At 39.3% G+C, this 21264-nt stretch overlaps 1 protein-coding gene across 4 annotated transcripts in view; it reads right to left on the reverse strand.

The window, feature by feature from the left end:
- The window catches only part of LOC146492078 (rho GTPase-activating protein 6-like), a 108057-nt gene that overhangs the window by 52618 nt on the left and 34175 nt on the right, over window positions 1–21264 (reverse strand). The gene's annotated exons all lie outside the window — the stretch shown is intronic.

Here is a 21264-nt window from a genome sequence, read left to right on the forward strand (position 1 = left end):
CAGCTTCAAAATAGTCCAAAAACAACTTTATGGCTGCCTTTACCATATCTAAGTCCAATTTACTGTATATGGCTGTCATCCATTCACTGTGAATTTAGGCTGGTGTGTTTTTTTTAAACCACAGCAGTCTATCAGCTCTGATGCAATTTCAGATTAAACCATTAAAAAATGGAATCTAGCCACTAGAAATGATGCTGGCTGAATGTTAACACTGTTCTCGTCACACATACACTGGAAAGTCCCTCATACATCCTTAATCAGAGTCCAAATGAGAAAAATATTAAACCATCAAAAGGTTTAAATCAGTGATTTGTAATAAACATTCATATTCCCATGAGTCTTTGCACTCACTAATGAAAAAGTATTGTAATCTACCATAGCTATATCCAATAGTGTGCTATTTATATTCATTTTTCCCTCAGTGGCATCAGCACTTACAGCATTAAATTGTCTTAAAACCCTGTAAATTAGTGTATAGAATTTCTGTATTTTTATAGTATTTTGACAATGTAACTGAAAACTAAAAAGAAAAACAAAGTAACGCAAAATTAAAAAAGTCCTTGAAACTATCAATGAAAAAAGTTAACATGTTTGGAAAGGTAATAAAAACACAGTCTTAGAAGCCACAGACGTCTAAGACTCACTCCCTCTCTGCTGGCCATGTAAAGAATGCACAATAAAAGCACTTCTGCACTGGCTTTGCTTTTTAAACCCAACAGCTAACTCCATCTTTTATATACAGTCTATCAAGGCTAGTAATAGATATCAAAGTAAAGCCAAACAAAAAGAGCACAGTGTGGTTTTATCAAAGCGCTCATAAACAAACCCTTAGCAAGAGTTAATAAAACGTATTTGCGCTGCTCTGTGGGTGTTATTGAGAAATATCTGTTTTCTAATCTTATATACAGAACGTGTGAACGGGTTGGTAGGAAAAATGAGAAACTGGATTCCTCTCTTATCAGATAGTACCTTTTAAAGAATGCCGAGGAGTTCATAGGAGCACTTACTTTAAAATCAGCAGATAACAGATTCCTTAACTCCCGAAGACTGACTCAGCCTTAAATCAGGTGCTGTGGTGTACAATATACTTTGTATCTCACACAAGAATCATCAAGACACTGCACTGATATAAAGTTACCAGCTAAAAAAACACATGCTCTTGTAGACAATAGACTCCTGCTTATCAGATCTTCTCTGCAAGGTTTTGAATGAGATGTGTTTATTGTTTACGACAAGTTAATCATCTTTGGATTAAATGAAATCAACAGTGTGGTATTTCATTCACATATTTGCGCTTTTTTTAATGAACTTTATTTGTGCGTGTAGCTGCTGAAATTTCACCTTATGATTTGTGCTGTGTGTCTTTTTTTGTGACGTGTCCTGAGTCAGAGTCGCAGAGTCGCTGAAGCCTATCCTGGCATGCATAACGCAGGTAGATGCACATTTTTATCTGTAAAATCTCTTGTGTTTGGAATGTTGACGAGCACCAAGAACACAAAAGGAGCTATAAGTGAATGACTTTTTGATAGGCAAATGTTCTAATTCAAACGTTTGGTCAGGTTTTAGTAATCTAAACTGCAGCTGTAAGTAATCCTGGCAGGAGAATTGCTTACCAAAAATGACTAAACAAGTGACTCAGTGTTTAAAAAAAAAAGGTGTTTTGTTTTGCAAAAGAAAGCTCTGACTGCCCCGTTAAGGTTGCTAAAATTAACACTGAATGCTCTCCCTCACTGATAAATCTGTAATACAAATATTTCAAAAGTTGCTATAAACCAAAGAAGTCCCATAACATTAGCACCACAGTTCCTTTAACGGCTACTTGAGGGCAGCTGCAAAAGTGAGTCAATCAGGAGCTTATTTCTTCTTCTATAATAACGTTACAGGGGAGATTTTTTGTTTTTGTTTTTTAAATGGCCAGTTTGACAGTGCAGATACTTTGTGTGGTCAGCAAACTGGACTTTTCGGCCATAGCATTTCATGCAACTGTGGGACAAATAATATGGCCTATTATTGTTCTTGGTGTTAGTATTTCATTAGTCTGTTATTTAGTGTCTTCATAGCTTAGCGGTTTAAAGATTTGCCAACTAATGAAAGGTTGTGGTTTTGTCATGAACGGCATCTGATGCAAAAATCTGACTAATCAACTATGTGGCGTTATCAGGTGTAGCTGAGAGAATCTGCTAGTAGTTAGCACTATTTAGCTTGACATATAGCAGCTATTGAAGCGGCTTGCTAACAAAGATAGATAGCAATAGTTGCTAAATCAACACTCCACCTTCTCGATGAAAATACTGCAATTTCTTGCTCAAATAAATGAATAAATAAATGAATAAATCATGTTACAGCTTAAAAATGTAGCAGTTGCTATGGCCGTGTTTCCATTGTTTAGATACAGTCTATGGTCAAACACTGCCCACATATTTTCATGGTCATAAATCATATCCCCTTTTTTCTTAGTTTAATCTTTATCTAACTTAAGTACACCTAACCTAAACTAGCTAGATTGCTAGTTCATATATATATATATATATATATATATATATATATATATATATATATACACACATTTAGCATTACTACTAAGAATTAGTAACATTGTTACCTTATGTCTCTTTTATTTTATTTGTCCATTTTCTTTTGCTTATCCATTTCAGGGTTGCTTCACAGAGCAAGAGGTGGGGTACACCCTGAACAGGTTACCAGTCTGTCACACATACACAAAGACACAACAATTTACGCACACATTCACACCTTTTGTGAATTTAGAATCATTTAGAATGATTACTTAGGCCAATAGTGTGGGAAGAACTCCAAACAGAAAGGCCTTTGATTTGCAAGAAGGCCCTGGTGTATATGTGTGGGTGTGTGTTTAATGTCTTCATCCAGAATGTGTCAGAAAACCCACGCAGGAAGAAAATAAAATTGAATATTTATAAAATATCTGACTAGATTATTGATAATAATGTACACAATTAAAGGAAGGGCAAAGATTTACAGGTGAAATATATGATCTAACACATTTTAACGAAGGGAAGTTCAGTCTTTAGCACCACAGTTGTCTTTAATGGCCCTGAAGGAGGAGCCTATTAACTCGTAAAATGTTATTTCAGTGGTCCTGTGGCTCACACACAAAAATGCACTGAGCCTGTGATAGATGCTAAAGGAGAGGCAGTGCAGAGGGGAAGAAGAAAAGCGAGGAGAGCAGAAATAGACGGACATCAATGTATGTATGCACAGTGTGAGTTGGTGGGGCTCAGTTTACTGCTGCATGTTAGAACAAGATTAAATTGTTTACGAAGGACACTGCAGAGCAAAGCCTGACTCTACACGTCCCCCCTGAGCCGACCATCGCTCCTCGTATCATCATTAAACTGTTAAAAGGATGCTGAAAATGAGGCTGCCTGTGATCATATATCACTTTCAAAGCACGCTCCGGATTTTCCACTGTTGAATTTGGCTCGGTGTGTTTTTGTTGATGCGTAATGTCTCAGCGATTAAAAGTCGATCTCGAGAAGAAACGGCTTGAAATTTTGGGGTGAGAGAACAGACGGCGAGGATTATTTTCAGTGATTTATACTCATGTTGCGATTCTGTATGCCTATTCTCAAGCAAATTAAACACCAAAACAGTAAAAAAAAAAAAAAAAACAACCCAAAAAACACTGAATGCAATATGCAATTGAATATTTTACAGAGAGAACATGAGGCCGGACTATAATTCCAGTTCTATATGGTTTATGGATTTGCAAACTGCAAAAGTTCATGTTTACATTGTTTATTTCAGGAGGAGCGGAGCCCTCCCTCCAAAAGCCTGAATGCCTGAGTTGTGAAATCACTCCATTAAGTGGAAAGTATTCTGTTAAAGTGCTTTAAGACGATCCAGTATAAGAGAAAGAAAATCCTGTGAGGCCTCGATCTGTTTAATAAACACTCACAAAATAGATGTCACACGGTGGCACACGAGGCATTTGCATCGCCTCATTCTGCAGATGCTGGGTAAAAACGGGTTTAAAAGCAGAGGATATTTCATGCACGTTATGTATATAAACTGAAGCAAATGAGGAAGAACCTTCAGCCTGCATTCTTTGATTGATCTGCATAAACTGAATGGACTTTACAATTCAGCTATAAATACAATATCAACTGATTAAAATTTAGTCACGAATAAATATGCCTCTGTGAAGTCTAATAATTTAAATGAATCAAGCCAAAATAATAATGAAAACATGTTTTTTTAACAGATCAGGTGTGTGTTAACATGATGTCACAATCTTCCCAAGAGTGGACATCCCGCCAAATTCAGCCAAAGGTCAGACTGTGTAATGCAAAATTTTAAAAACCCCAACAGCTCAGATATCTCAGACTTCTCAGGCCTCAGTTAGCATGTTAGGTGTGGAAGTTCATGATAATGTCGTAATGTACTAGACCAAAGTTAATGTTTGGCACTTATTATTAAATTCACAACTGGCAAATACCAGACACAACTGTCAAGCACGGTGTTGGAAGTAGATGATTTGGGCTTGTTTTGTAGCCACAGGACTTGAGCAACTTGCAGTCACTGAGTCTTCCATGACCTCCTCTGTATACCAAAGTATTCTAGAGTCAAAATGTGAGGCCTTTTGCCCAACAGCTATAACTTGGCTGATATTGGGTCATGCAACAGGCCAATGAATGAAGGTGCTGGAATGCTAAGATTGGGCCTTAAGAGAGCTACACATAAACCAGGGATTTCCAACTCCAGGCCAGCGCCGGTGTCCTGCAGGTTTTAGATGTGTCCTTGATCCATCACAGCTGATTTAAATGGTTAAATTACCTCCTCAACATGTCTTGAAGCTCTCCAGAAGCCTGTTAAGGAACTAATCATTTGATTCAGGTGTGTTGACCCAGGGTGATATTGAAAACCTGCAGGACAGCGACCCTTGAGGCCTGGAGTTCCCCCATCCCTGGCATAAACAAATGCCAACAATCTCAACTGAAGGAACACTGTAAAGAAGAGTGGACCAAAACTCAACCACAGTGATGTGAGAGACTAATGAAGTCATACAGATAAAGATTACTTCAAGTTAGCTATTGAATCATCATATTTAGTTCTTCTAGTTCTTTTGTGCTGTTGTTCATCTCAGGTTGTATTTACCCAGTTTTAAGACTTTTATAAGAAAAGTATCATGTAATTGTCCTACTGTGTAAAACCTTAGAATTGACAAAGCGTGTATTTGTGATAATAGTGATAATAAATTGATGAATTGATGAAAGTCATTACAATTTCATATTCTGTGGTTTATATATATATATATATATATATATATATATATATATATATATATATATATATATATATATATATATATATAAACAAACTCTATTTATTTCCATATTTCTTAAATTTATCTTTAGTTTTCTTCTCTTCATTTTTTACATGTATTATGTTATTAGTTTGCAAATATATGTATCAGTTACACATCATGCAACACCAGCTGTGTCATTTAAGGTGATTTACTTTACTAAAAGCTCAATTAAGTTCACTTTTATTTATATAACATCAAATCACAACAACAGTTTCCTCAAGGGGCTTTACATTGTAGGGTAAAGACCCTGCAATGATACAAAAAGACAAAAGAAAACCCCAACAATCAAATGATTCCCTTTGAGAAAGCACTTTGGCGACAGTGGAAAGGAAAAACTCCCCTTTAACAGGAAGAAACCTCCAGCAAAACCAGGATAAGGGACCGGCCGCCATTTTCCACGACTGTTAGAGTGAGTACAAAAGAAAGTTTGAGAAAAACATTTAGCTGAAAATAAAATACAAACATGACTTTAGGAAAATAAATCAACTAAAATAATACTGCATACTTACAAATCTAGCTAAAATATATACAGGAAATGAAAAAAGTTATCAAATACAACAACACAAGAAAAAAAAACGTGAAAAACTCAGTCCACAATCACCACTTTGATTGTTAATTACATGTTGTTCTTAAGGTTTTATCTCTCTTTCTTTCAGATGCTGATCTTTCACCTTTAGTTTCAGCTGCAAGGATGAAGGTGTGAGAGAGAAAGGGGAGCGGGTGGGGGTAAAAACCTGGGCACACATAAACGAATTTACAGCAGGAGTTGCACAAAGAGGCTCCAGGGGATGACCTCAGAACTGGGGAATGTGTGTGTGTGTGAGACAGAAAGAGAAAAAGACAGCACCGTGGGTCCCTTCACTCAGGAGGTAAATAGAGAAATCACTTACAAACAAACACAACTTACAAATTATATCTTGTAAGGGTTTTCAGACCACATTTAACCTCTAGAGACGATCTTCATCCAGCAGTGAAAAAAAACACACCAAAAAGTTGTTTTTAAGGGGAACTGATCACTCATCATAGACCAAAACCACACACACACACACACTTGCACACACAAAGTGACGACGGCATGGGTCTGGATTCAATCTAGAGGCCTCTATCAACAGACCAACCCACTTGTCCTAAATCACCATACTCTGTCCTGAGGGCCAATGAGGGGGAGAAAGGAGGGATGTCAAGTATTCTGAGTACTAGCTGTGCATTGCTTTAGCTTTCATCTCCATACCACCTCCATCAGAGCATGCTCAAAGCTACTGGGAGGACAGGACTGTTGTTCCGTGGAAATGTTTGTCCTGACAGGATACATTCAAAATTAGATAATACACACTCCCAGAATATTTTTAGCCAGTGCAGAAGATGTAATTCCTGTGGGGGTTTATGGCAATTGTGCAATTTATTTAAAATGAGTTGCAAGAATGAATCCAGGCTGGCTTTTTAAGAGAATGTTATGTGGATTTATTTAAAACGTTGGTTGAGAGATGAAGTTACCATTATCTCTCATGAGGAATATATCAAACAACACAGTGCCAGAGCTGCTTGTGCAATCATCACAAAATTTAATCCACTGGTTTGTGTTCACTGACGCTTGTTTGTCTGCATAAGCACAAGAAAACAGCTGGAACACATTAAAAAATTAAAACAAACTTAAACAAGAAAATGTAAACACATAAACTGATTTGTTTAATGGTTTAACCTAAAGTTAAACAGATTTTATGGAGACAGACTTTCACCTGTGGGGTCCTAGCAATGGAAATCTCCAAACTTGGACAAGTTGTAGTGACCTGAAAATGGTGTCAATAGGAAAAAAGACATAAGACAAAGTTTTTCTTTTGACGGCAGGATATTCACATGAAACCACAGTTTGAGCTTCACTAGTTTTATGCTTTCGTATTATTTTTGCAATTTACTTTTGTTTGGGCTGATTCATTATGTTTCAGCACCAAACTACTTGGTAAGTTTCAAGAAAAGATCAGGATTTGATTTTAAATGCAACACAAACATCCTGTTTGAATGCTCATTTTCTAGTGGGCATTAGTATTACGCCACTTGCACTATCCCTTAGCCTTCTAGTAGATTAATTTATGGTGTTGTGGAGGTATGTAAGGATGAGACGAGAGATCTCAATTTTCCCCTCCAACTTTAATCACTGCTTTACACAACTGAACATAGAAAACGCCAAAACCTTCACCCCCTCACTTCCCCTAACCCTGGGTGTGAGTGGAGCCACCTGGTGGTCTGCGACAGTGTCAATTTTAAAATCCTAGGTCACAGTTATTGCGCAAGATTTCTGGAAAACTTGACTGATAGTCAAAGTCATCGATGAACTTATGGTGTATCTATTGAAATGACCTGCGACATGATTTCCTCCATTGGCTTGTTCTCGAGCTATCATATTCACAAAGTTGGGTGTCCAGCGGTGTCCCAACAATACCCCATTAGCATTTCAGCGCTGAGAGGTTAAAAGGACGAAGGACTGAAGAGACAAATTTGCCACGTTTTTAACAATTTGCCATTAGAGTGGACTGAGTGGAATAGTGGTGATCCTTTAAATTCAGTTCACTTATTTAATTCAGTTATTTCTTATATAGTTCCGATTCACAATAGTAAACGAAACAGCCTCAGAGATATAACACTACCTCAGTTGCTTCATATCTGCAAGTACTTGGCAACAGTGGGGGAGGAAAAACTCTCCTTTAACATGAAGAAACCTCTGGCAGAACAAGCGCATTTGAAGATTGAAAGGCATGTGGACATTTGAAGGGCCTTAATTGAGGTGCATGGTCGTCTACTTTGGACTAGCTTGACTGGCAGGCAGCAAAACAGAGATGTAAGGCAGTGGGATACAATTGGCACTGTTTCTTCAAAGGCACATACCTGAACTATTTTGGTGTTAATATCCCTGAGCCTGGTTCTACTGTAGGTTTCTTCCTGTTAAAGGAGAGTTTTTCCTTCCCACTGTCGCCAAAGTGCTTGCTCAAAAGGGGTCATATGATGGTTGGGGTTTTCTGTGTTTTCTTTATATTATTGTAGGGTCTTTACATCATAAAGCACCTTCAGGCAACTGTTGTTGTGAGTTGGTGCTATATAAATAAAACTGAATTGAATTAAAAGTGTGCTATACTTAGTGTAATACAAGGACAATACAAAGGTTAGATAGTGATTTCACTTACAGATTTTTTTGCCCATTAAACACTCTTCAAATTGACCCCCCCCCCCCTCCCCCACCACCACCACCACCACCATAATATGATGAAAACTTCTTTGTAAATTATTATTAGACTGTCAAAGAAACAATATCATCTGGGTGGAACATAAGACAAGCAATCTACTGTGTACATAAATGAGGTCTGAGTAATCTCACATCATTTGTTTTGGTAGTTACCGATGAGTGATTGATTTAAATTAAGTGGTGGATTCAGATTTAGCTTCTGCACACATTCCAAGCCTCTGTATTCTTTCTTAATGCTGTTTGACTCATAGTTCCTCTTATTACACCAAGCTCTCCAAACACAGGCTCTCACTATCACATGTCAGCATTCCCTCCTTGAAACAGATGCTTTTGGGTTGTTGTTGTTTTTTACTGGGACATTTCCAGTTGTTGGTTTGATGCACACCACATGAATAATCATCCAAACATGCCGGGGATTGCACATGTGTCGACATCTACATGTTAATCTTCTTTATTAGAAAACAGATTAAAAATATCCAAACAATTACAGATGGCCAGTGTGTTTTTGGTCTCGCTCCAGTTAAAATGTTCTCTTTTGCAAACCAGCCATTGTTGATTCTGTCAGCAAGTAAATGGCCTGAGTGGGTTACTACATGCGTATCAGCCTCAGAAATTTTGATTTAAGGGCAGCGCTTGACCTCTAACAGTGCCATTCACAAAAGATTAAAGTAGGAGAAGCAAACATATGTTCATTTGTGATTATTATACACTTTAAGTTTGGCTTTAAGCAAAGAAAACTCCTGCAAAACCTTTTTACATCTTGATATCAAAGCACGCTTACATATCAGAGTGCGCACGCACTGATTTCAGCACAGGTTTCTATTTTTTTGAATGTGTGCATGTGCTGTTCAAGTCATATGCATTCCTCTAAGCATGGGTGTTGTTATTGCCCAGCTTTCAGTGGCGTCACCACACTGAAAAAATAAATCAGTTTTTCTTCTTGGTGAAGTATGTTCTCTGTCTCAGTCTGTCAGCTCATCTCTGTACATGTTTATCTATGTCTGTCTCTGTCTTGATGTGACCTTCCAACCTTCCATCCATCTGTCCAGCTTTCTACCTGCTGCTCTGTCAGCGTGTTTGTGTCACTTGGTTGACAGCTTGCTCTCTGTGCATCTATAAGTAATACTGGTTAGGTTGTCTATATGAGAGTCAGGTGCTTTAAAGGCATACATACATTATTTTTTGTTATCTTTGAATCCTCAAATTCATTCATCAGGGATCAATGCCGAAAATAGCTGAAATCACCTTAGAAAAATGATCAAGCTAGAACTATGACAGAAGTCCAGTAGATATAAAACAGTGTCAGGGACAGCCCAGTTTCATAGCAAATCATGAAGCAGTCACAAAAAAAGCAATATATAATATATTTGTTTGTGGTCACATTTTTATTAGTCTGTTTCTTGTAAGCAGTAACTATTTTGTCCAGATAAAGTGGGTATATTTCAGCATGGCAACCAAGAAAAGAGCTACAAAATGTATTTTTGTAAAACTAACACTTCAGTTTTAATGTCTCATCCTAATCAACCTTGTTCGAGGTGTACTGGCTGACTGATGATCTGCAGTGAAAGTAGGGAGCAGTTTGAAGAAAGACTGGAGAAGTTGAGGTATGCATGGGAGAGAAGAGGAATGATTTGTGACAGAATGATAGGCTAAAGGGAGCAACCAAAAGTAGAAGACCCTAATCAAGTCATGCCCCCCCTGCCCCCAACAAGGTAGCTTTTATAACCTTGCCTAGCCAGGTAGTTAGGTGGACGAGATGGTACCGAACCAAGAAACATGTTTTTCATTAGTAAATATTAAAAAATAGCTTAAACGAAGTGTGAAAATCTAGGATGTGTATGAGCGGCAAAATGATTTGCTCCACCACCACCTACTCAAACATCAAAACAATGCTTTGTTCATCCTTTAAAAGTCATGTACATGGACACTAATCAGTACATATGAAAGGGAACAGATGAAAAATAGTGTTAAGAGGCACAAATAATGGTGGGAAATTGATGTTGGGAAAATACCATAAATATTGTGTCCAGACACAAATAATTTGATTAGGGCTGAAGATAATAATATTAATCATAAATCATAGGAGTGTATTTAAAAATAGATAGTCAGTGTGCATTTAATTTTCAGACACTTAAAGAAAAAATGGATGGTTTTGAGTACACACACACACACACACACACATATATATATATATATATATATATATATATATGTACAAATTTTTCTTGTGTATCTAACTGTGCAGTTTATGAGTTCTCTGTAATAGCGGGGTATATTGCAGAGATGCTGCATGCAGTTCCAGTACTTTGAACTTCATTTTCTCCAGATTAAATTAAACTGGCCCACATTTATAGCTGACAGGCTAACCTTTCCTTTTAAACATCTTAGACTTAAATTCAGAAAATAACTCATATGGCCTCCAATCATCGTCGCTTCTTGAACAAAATTAACTGCTGCAGGCAGAAGTAAAGAAAAACAAAAAACTGCATGTGTTCTTAGTACTTTACCACCACACTCAAAATGTGTCATAAAGCAGTGCAACTATTAAAAAAACCCAGATCAGTTAACAAATGTAAAAGAGCCCCACAGGAACGTTTGTGGTGGTTTACTCGGCGTAATGAGCTTTTGTAATGATTTGTTGTTCATCGTGAATCATGAATCACTCACAGATTAAGTACAGAGAATTTCAGATGCTGCAACTCAATGTGAGGTTTCAAATTTATTGCCGCAGGGCTGACGTTCTGAGTGAAACATAACAGTTTCTTCTGGAGACATTACAAGAGGCATTCAAAGAATCCTGAACTGAATATTTCGAGAAAAAATTGTGGTAGAAATGAAAACTTTTTTCAAATTGTACTTTGAAAAGCAAAGGCAGCAGTCAATTAAAGCAAGACTCTGATAATGGCTGGTCAACCTATAAAAAAATTTTCATGTCCTGGTGATCACTGAAATTAAATTTCAATAATACTTCAAAATAAATGACCAAGAGTGCTGCTAAGTGGTGGTGAAATTTCTTTCTTTCCTTACAGATTATGGAAGGCTTATGGATTTCATTTCTGTCAGAATCTCATCCGATGGTTGTCTTAGTACTACCAGCATCTGCATTGTCTGAACCAGCAGTGGCCATGTCAACATGATTTAATGTTGTTTTTGGCTCTGCTCTCACTCCTCTGAGTGTCACATTCTTTAGATGAAAACACTCTTCCTTTCAGTTCACCTTTCAGTGTTACGCGGGTTCATGGAACTCAATCAGGATTTCAGTCGACCTTGTAAGATTGTGTAGCAATGTAAGATTTGAGGACAGATTCCTAATTTGCATCCATAGTCAAGGAGTAAAAAACAGAGGCATACTACATATGTACACTGTCAAAAAAATTAAAGGAACACTTTGAAAACAAATCCAGTGTTGGGGAGTAACGGAGTACATGTACCGCTGTTACGTATTTAAAATACAAAATATGAGTAACTGTATTCCGTTACAGTTACCGTTTAAACAGGTGGTATTTAGAATACAGTTACTTTGTTGAAATAAAGGGATTACATGGCGGTCTTTTCCTGTTTCATATGTTAAGCAATGCTCGCTCTATTTTTGGTAATTCCACGCCAACCCAAACAAAACACGCATTAAGAAGCTCAAATGCCTGTGTCTCAATCTCGCGTCTCATAATGACGTGAAAAAATATTTTTTAAAATGATTTAATATGACGGCAGTAGGCAGAGTGTTACAGGCATAACCCTAAAGAATGTAGCCTCATGGGCAGTGTAGTCCGTGCTGCAGGGAGAATGGACTGTGAGCAAGAGGAGGGAGAAAAAGGCAAGTGGAACAGTATGAGCTGTCATCGAGCAAAAACGGGAGCTGGAAGCATGTAAATATAATAATAACCACTGCAGCCAAGAAGAGAGCCTGACGAGCCCAGTTGTAAGTACGCTATTAAGACTCGACTGTACACTGTGTTCCTGTTTTCCTCCGAAACAATAAGTTCCGTTGGAGCAGCCTTTCAACGCCTCTCTCTGTCTCTTGCTAGCAAAGTTGACCCAGACAACAAAGTAAAGCTAGTTTTCGGCTACGAGCCGACACGAACCCGACGCGACTGTTTGCCTTTCCTGGACTGCGCTGTGCACATTGAAGAGAATGGCAACCTCAACATCGAAGTTTACCGGAAGCCCACACACACGGACCAGTACCTCCTGTTTGACTCCTATCACCCTCTGGAACACAAACTTGGAGTAATTAGGACCCTACACCACCGGGCAGAACATGTTCCCTCTAAGCCTGAAGGGAAAAAGAAGGAACACACACATGTAAAGGAAGCACTCAAAACGTGCGGCTATCCTAAATGGGCGTTCTTAAAGTCAGCAAAGAGGCACAGAAAAGAAGATCAGACACCAGCGAGGGAGGATAAGAAGGACAGACGCAACAACATTGTCATCCCCTATGTAGCCGGTGTATCAGAGAAACTCAGGAGGGTTTTCTCCAAGCATGACATCCTGGTGTACTTCAGACCCAGCAACACACTCAGACAAAAACTGGTTCACCCGAAAGACAAAACGCCAAAACACAGACTTAACAATGTGGTGTATGCCGTACAGTGCAGCGAGGAATGCCCAGACCTCTACATTGGAGAGACCAAACAGCCACTTCACAAGCGCATGGCACAACACAGAAGAGCCACCTCCACAGGACAAGATTCAGCCGTCCATCTGCATCTTAAGGATAAAGGACACTCTTTTGAGGATGCCAATGTTCACATTTTGGACAGAGAGGACAGATGGTTTGAAAGAGGAGTGAAAGAAGCCATCTATGTCCACTGTGAGCGACCATCTTTGAACAGAGGCGGTGGTTTATGACACCAACTCTCTGCCATCTATAATCCAGTTTTGAGATCCCTTCCCAGACGCCTTAACGCCCACTCACATCCTGGGCCATCTGACCTCAGGAATTCGCATGATAAGGTGGGGCCAGGTTTCACAATGAACTCACCCAAAACTCTGGCTGATTGGGACCCACACCCAGTTCCACACCTTGGCTCAGGCGATTAGAGGATCATCAGGGGGTCCTTTTGTCCCTCTGTGGGGGGACACTCCCACCAGGTTTATATCTGGGACTCTCCACCATTTGACCTTAGAACTGAAGAAGCTTCTCGGATGAGAGGTGAAACGTCTTCAAGTAACTTAAAGAAGTCCAGACGCTTTTCTTTGCAAGCTCCTTTGACTATACGCGGAATAGTTTTCTATACGAGATTGCTGCAAAAAGTGCAGCCTTACCTAATGTCCACCCTACTGTTACTCACTTTATATTAAGATTTAAAAATCTAGTTGCTATTGGTATGGCGCGTAGCCTTCAGCAATAGTAATAAATCACACAGCAATAGGACATTCATGTAGTTGTAAAAAAGCATGATAATATATTAAGTAATCCAAAGTATTCAGAATACGTTACTCTCATTGAGTAACGTAATGGAATACGTTGCAAAATACATTTTGGGGCATGTATTCTGTAATCTGTAGTGGAATACATTTTAAAAGTAACCTTCCCAACACTGAACAAATCAAATGTGAATGGGAAGAAATCATGCTGGATATCTGCACCAATATGTACTGGGAAAAGATTTCACACTGATGGAAATGATTATCAACCTACAGAGGGTGAATTTAAAGACACCATGAAAATCAAAGTGAAAAAACGATGTGGTACGCTAGTCCATTTTGCTAAAATTTCATTGCAGCAACACGAAATTGTGCTCGTTTGCATGTCTGACAACGTCTGCTGCCACCAGTGACACTGACCCCAGCTGAATGCAAAACTAGTGAAAAAACAGTCAGAAAAGATGAGGAGGGCCTTTACCTGTAAAACCATTCCTGTTTTGGAGTTGTGTCAGTGTTGCCTCTCTAGTGGAATTGTTGTTAATTTCATTAACACCAAAGCAGCTGAAACTGATTAACAACCTCCTCTGCTACTTAACTGCCAGATCAGTGTCCCTGATGTTTAACTGACTTGATTTTATTTCATTTACCCTAAACCACTGTTCCTTAATAAAGATGTACAGTAGAGTTACTCTTACTGCAGTGAGTCATTTCAATATTAACCTGCCATTGCTGGCAGCACAGGAAAGAGAAGCAAAGTAGGTCATAGGATATGATGGATATTTTTACTTATAAAAAATAAACATTATTACTGATCAATTCTGATGTGCATTATGTAGTTGAGGTTTGCAGGGAAGAATGGAAAACATAATGAAACAGAGTGAGATGTCCACATTAGTTGCCTACACAATCTGTTTAGAAGTATGACTCAAATGATTAGCCAGTGCGCTGCACTTTCTACGCTGTTGTTTTCCATTGGAGTTCTTATCATTTCAGTTTTTGTGATTTTATGTTAACCGGCAACGTTGACGCAGTGCTCAAATCCATGACAAAAACACAACCTGTCTGTTCAAGTGCAGCTGAGTATAATCCTTCTCTGTATAATAAAGGCTGCTATCTCACAAACAGATACTTTGTCTTTCAGCTCCTCCACCTTAATTCGCACGTGCACACACGCACGCACGCGGACGCCAGCAGACGCCAGCAGACGCGCTGTCCTCCACCTCCCACGCCTCCTTAATGTTTTTTGCCACAACAGTTGCCATGGTGTCTCGGCTCGCCCGCTGCGCTGGACAGTACAATAACAGGGACGTGTGTGTTTCTGTGATATCGTCTATACGCATGTGTCAGCATATAATAGGACGTGCTAATGTTGTCTAATAGTGCAGTTTATACCCAATAATGTGCTGTGATTCTCCACAAGGTAATTGTATTTGAATACATTTCTGTAAATTTGTGCTGTGTGATGTATTTGGTGGCTGCAGGAAAGTCAGAAATAGCCTGCACTTGTTGCCATAGCGCCACAGTAGAAGCGTCTGGGTCATTATGGGACGCTGGGAGAGTGACATGACATCAGCATGCTCACATGGGCTGAGATTGGAGATACAAAGTCACAGGGTTGGCGGTGGTTCTTAACCACACATGTGAGCGATGAACACTACGATATCACATATTTTCTCTTTTTTGGGTGCTCGAAAGACTTTCCCACAAATTCAAACACTCTTCTTTTATAGAAGCTGACAGTACGTGAAGAAAACAGCAGCCCCACGCGTGCTATAATACGTCAAGAGAGCCACCATAGCAAAACCTTACTTCGTCTTCTTGCCGCTTGTCGCTGACACAGTTCTGTCTGACGTGGGAGGTTCGGACCGGCTCTTGACTAACAGCCGTTAAGGAGATTTTCTCCGGCGAGCGAATCTCCAGAGACGCTCGAGAGGAGGGTTTGGAATAGCTTGAATAGTAGAATAAAATGTTCACTGACTGATGTGATGCAAGTGTGTTTGTTCAAGCCTCTTCCAGCTGAAGGATAGCTTCACTCTCTGCACATTTATCCAAACACATCGGATGGGCCCTTGTGTGTATTTGTGCACCAGCTTTTGTGTGTATGATTCTGCCATCACGGATATCTGAGATCTGTTAGAGCTGAAACACTGGATGTTTGGACAGCATTTGAACTCGTTTTATATGAATTCACACAAACAAACCTGTCCTGATGCTTTAAAGTATTCTCAAGTCTTCTTGAGTCTCCTCAAATCCCCTGTCATTCCAAAGATCTAAACATTCTTGTAATTGTGTGGTCTTGAGCAACAGTCCTTAGGTTTTATGAAGGTCTTTCAAAGTTTTTCTTTGGACTTTGGCAGCTTTTATACTCATTTTCAGTCCAGTCCTTATACCTGACAATTTCCAGAGTAGGGCTGGGCGATATGACCCAAAATTCATATCTCGATACTTTTTAGCTGGATGGCGATATAAGATATATATCTCGATTTTTTTTTTTTTTTAAAGCCATAAAGTAAGAACAAAAAGAGAGTTCTTAGTCAAAGCTGTGTCCCAGATGTCACACAGGCACTTTTATTAACATAGAGCATAGATGTACATAAAATTTACTCAAAAATAAATTATGAGCATTTCTTAAATAATAATGCTCCATAAATAAAAGAAAACAATGTTGTTTTTGTGCATAACAAAAAGCTCACAATTGTGCAGTCAAAATGTAAACTAAAAGACGCTGAGCATAGTAACAAAGACAGATTTCACAGCTGCTCTGTTCCCAACTTCTACTGTGTGACTGACAGCATTGAGTTTGAAATCCTCTTCGTAACCACGTCTCTTAACAGGTGCCATTTATGGTCCTTAAACACAGTAGGGTAATATTACGTTGAAGCACAGTACGTATCACTCCGCGGGGCTCCTCGGTAGCCGTAATGCTCCGACAATCCATCAAGCGGTGCAGCACCGTAGCTTACCAAAGTTCTACTAAAACATTTTTTGACAGATTGCTGAGCGCTGTGTACCACATAAAATCAGTTCGCGGCCATCAAGCACAACCAGAATTCATACATAAGGCGCGCTGTCAACTTTTGAGAAAATGAAAGGATTTTAGGCTGTGCAGCGCCTCTGGGCTGCATGGCGTTAGCGTGGTTAGCTCGTTAGCGTGGTTAGCTAGCTAACACGTTTACGGCGTCCCGCCCCACGCACGGGGCGATGCGCAGTAACTCGTTAACGGAGATTTGCCGTGTCCATCTTGTCGCTTCCTGCAGGTGAAGCGATGGGGGAGGAGGGGGAGTTGTGCTCAGTGAAGGAGAGGCGAGGCCGAGTAATGTTGCGTAAAGACAAAAGTGGACGAAAGAGAGGCAAACTTGCGGCTCCACAAGTAACATAGACTATATCGATATAAAGGATATTGTCACATCTTATATCTCGTATAAAAATATATCGATATTTTTTAAAAACTCGATATATCGCCCAGCTCTAATCCAGAGGAATGTTCTTTTGTCTGTTACGTCACCTGACACTAATCCATGTGTCATTCAAGGATAAAAAAGGTACTTACTTAAGGGATAAAAGTTTTGAATGTATACAATGGGCAGGTTCCTACTTAGTACTTTTCTACTTGTGCACTCAACTGACTTTATACAACTTGTCTCATTTACATGGTTGTATCAAACAGCAATTTGGAGTTCAGCATTTTCACCAAGGATACTTCGGCATGCAGACTGGAAGAACCAAGGATCGTACCTCCAACCTCATAATTAGTAGCTGCCATGCTCTACCTCTTGAGCCAAGGCCACTTATACATTGCAGATAACTAGGCAAAGTCTAAGTGACTAAGCAATCTCTTGCAAAAGCATGCAAAGCATGTTGAATGTACAAAAAATAAGCCATAAAAGAGTATTTCTGCACCAACAAGGTGTTCCAAAACAGCTATTAACTGAAAATTAACAAAATTTCTCTAAACAGTTTCTTTGTCTGACGTCTTGCACTCCAAATCTGCAAGTAGAGAGCCATTTCAGCCATCAAAACACAATGAAATCAAATTAAACAGTTTTGTATTTCTTATAATGACTTAGCAGTATACCCTGGGTGTTGGTGGGGTTAACATCCAATCAGATCCTTGCCTGCAAATGTATTTGCTTAATGTTTCCATTTGATTTTTGAATTACTAATCATACAAGCACCAGGTGCAGAAGCACGGACACAGACAAAAAAGGAGCTGAATGGCTGTTACTAACATACTGTACCTGGCTCCCATTGCCTGTATTGTTCTGCTTATTTTCACCACTATGATAATCAGCTCAGTCTGGTCACTGCCGCACTTTCCCATGCAAATCAATTTGTCTCATAAATTTGAAGGTATCAGGTGTTTGTTTATGCCAGAATAGGCCAAAGCCTTCTGTGAAGGAGCTAAAACAAGGAGGTATCTTAGTGACTGTTGAGATGAGAAATACTTCCCTCCCTCCTCCCTGGAGTCATATCTCTTTCTCTGTCACGCCTACCATCTTCTTTCTTTGTGTTTAAAGTCATCCATCTCTCTTCTGTGCGCTGTGTTTGCAGTACACCCTGGCCCACATCTTCCGACAGTAGCTTCTTTCATTTGACGAATGGAAAACAACAGGTAGCATGAAGCAGAGCAATGCCGCAAACGCAATTAAAGCCGCAAGAAGACAAATTTCTCCAGTTTAATCGAGTCTGCTGCGATGATAAAGTAGAAGCTGCAGATTTCTCCCTTTGGTTAGGCCTCCTGTGGAACTCAGTTGAATTCTTATGTTAATAACAAAGTCATAGCACAAGTTACACTGCTTTGACATACCCGTCAATTGTGTTTATGAGAGTGTGTGCATTTGCATGTATTTGGATTCTTTGCATTTTTCCAATATTCCCTTTTTACAACTATGTGTGCATTCCAACACTTGCAGGATCGCGGGATCAAAGAACATGCTGATATGACCTGTACAGTATATATTTGCATAGCTGGATACACAGAACATAGACGTGTGTAATCAGAGCAGCATGGAAGTCACCTGGCCTGAAGCATATCAAACGGTTACCAAAGTCAGAGCGAGCGGCCTCAATTCTTCTCAGTTCATGGTATAAATATTTAGCCTGCTGTATAAACACAGCAGCGTTTGAGAAATGTGCTGTTCACAAATGAAAGCAATGCTTTTATCCTTTTACTGATAATATGGGTGAAAGACAAAACTGTTGATTCAACATGTGCAGCTATTAAGTATGTGTCTCTGCTACACTGTTAGCAAATTATCAGGCCTTATCAGAGATATTATGCCGTTTTGTTTATGTGCGATCCAAATTCGCCACACAAAGAGAGCTCGGAGTGTTGTACAATTCTGCCCTAAAGAAATACATCGATTTTCCCCTCAGCATTTCCACTTCAGAATTACCTGATACGCCTGTCCATGCAGAAAGGCTCCTAGGGTAGCAACAGTGTGCCTTATTTAAGATGTCCTGCAGATGGTGCATACGTTTCTGTTAACTATTAAAGAATTACAAGTATCTTTTTAGGAAAAGAACAATCATTTAGGACAGTGCAGTTTGTAGGACGCAGGTCACACAGATACTACTGTGAGGAAGCGTGAGCTATGTCTTATAACATCCTGTGTGATTTAGTCACATTTCATGGATTTGTGCCCCCCACGCCCCTGATAAGGACAAGCAGAAGAGAATGAATGAATGATGGATGGGGTTGGTCGGGTTGGTGGAGTTGAGGTGGAGGAGTACATCATTTTGAATTTGGCTTTGTGAGCCGAAGTTCAAGTCTTAGAGGTCAATTTTTTTCCACACATTGCATGATTTTAGAAACACTTTTAAAAAATATGTCTTGGTTTAGCCATTAAAAATAAGCCCCATAAAAGAATTGTTTTAATTTATAATTGAATTATTATTATTATTAATAATAATAATGATAATAATAATTTAACTAGTCATTCAGATGTGTTTATTGAGCCTTCTCAAATGCACTGCTGGATAATCACAGCATGAAACAGACGTGAATCTCATGTGAATGTTTTTTTTTTCTAGTAGAACTAAGCCTTTAACAATATAAATCTTTACAATATAGTAATAATAATGGATTGCATTTATATAGCGCTTTTTCGAGACGCTCAAAGTGCTTTACAATTCCACTATTCATTCACTCTCACATTCACACACTGAATGGAAGCAAGCTGCCCAGGGGCAGACTGATAGAAGCGAGGCTGCCATATCGCACCATCGGCCCCTCTGGCCATCACCAGTAGGCAGTAGGGGAAGTGTCTTGCCCAAGACACTTCCCCTACCTCCCAAGGACACAACAGATAGTGCTGGGGATCAAACCGGCAACCTTGCGGTTAAAAGACGGGTTTCCCAACCCCCGGAACCACGGTTGCCCCACAAACCACGGTTGCGCCACAAATAATGCACAATAAATGCACCTTTTTAATATGGGAATGGCTGGTATCAAGGTGGGTTGCAAAGTGGCGTGCAAATATTGCACGCCACTTGCAACATTTGCAAGCAGGCTACAGCAGTGTATATAATGTGTCTAAGGTGTTTATATAAGACAGATCTCAATCAAATGCATAGAAGAGTGTTAACTGAACCATTTAGCAAATGTAACTCAAACATGGATATTTTTCAGGCAATATTTTCAGTTAAAGATCAACATACAGTATGTCTCTAGAGTGTATTTACAGCAGTAGGAATCAAATCTCTAAAGCACATCGGGATAAACATATCAGGCTTTTGCTATCACTGGGTTTGGTCTTTCATGGGATTCATTAACAATAATAAAAATGCAGATTATCACCGGTCTCATCCATCAGCAAGTTGACCTTCCAGCCATCCTCCCAATAACAGGCAATTTAAAGTCTCAGCATTTTCTTCACATTATTCTGGCAGCACATTGGTATGCTCCACTTGTAAATTGTTCAGCTGCTTTAACAATTTGTCCAGTAAGAATGCTTCCAATAGAACTTGTCTACAATGACTTTAAACATTTACTTTGTCTGATTCGGATTTCACCACTGAAACATCTAAATATGGAAGAGCAGAATAAACTTGGGATTTTTTAGGCACACACACCCAAAGACACATGAAGGTTTTATGTTCTGAAAAGGTTAATTTCCTAGACAGTTACTGATATGCGGTTTACTCTGAGCTTCAGCAGGCAGTGCCTGTGTGTATGTGTGTTTAGGTGGAGGATGAAGAAAAGTATAAGGAAGACAGGAGGTGGGGGTTGACAGATCCATCTCCCATGTCTTTTTCCCTCTATGGAATGCAGCTGGAATCTAAGCTAGACTCCCTGGTTGGCTCCACCCACACTCCC

Source organism: Neolamprologus multifasciatus, chromosome 23 (assembly GCF_963576455.1).
Source record: "Neolamprologus multifasciatus chromosome 23, fNeoMul1.2, whole genome shotgun sequence".
NCBI lineage: Eukaryota > Metazoa > Chordata > Actinopteri > Cichliformes > Cichlidae > Neolamprologus > Neolamprologus multifasciatus.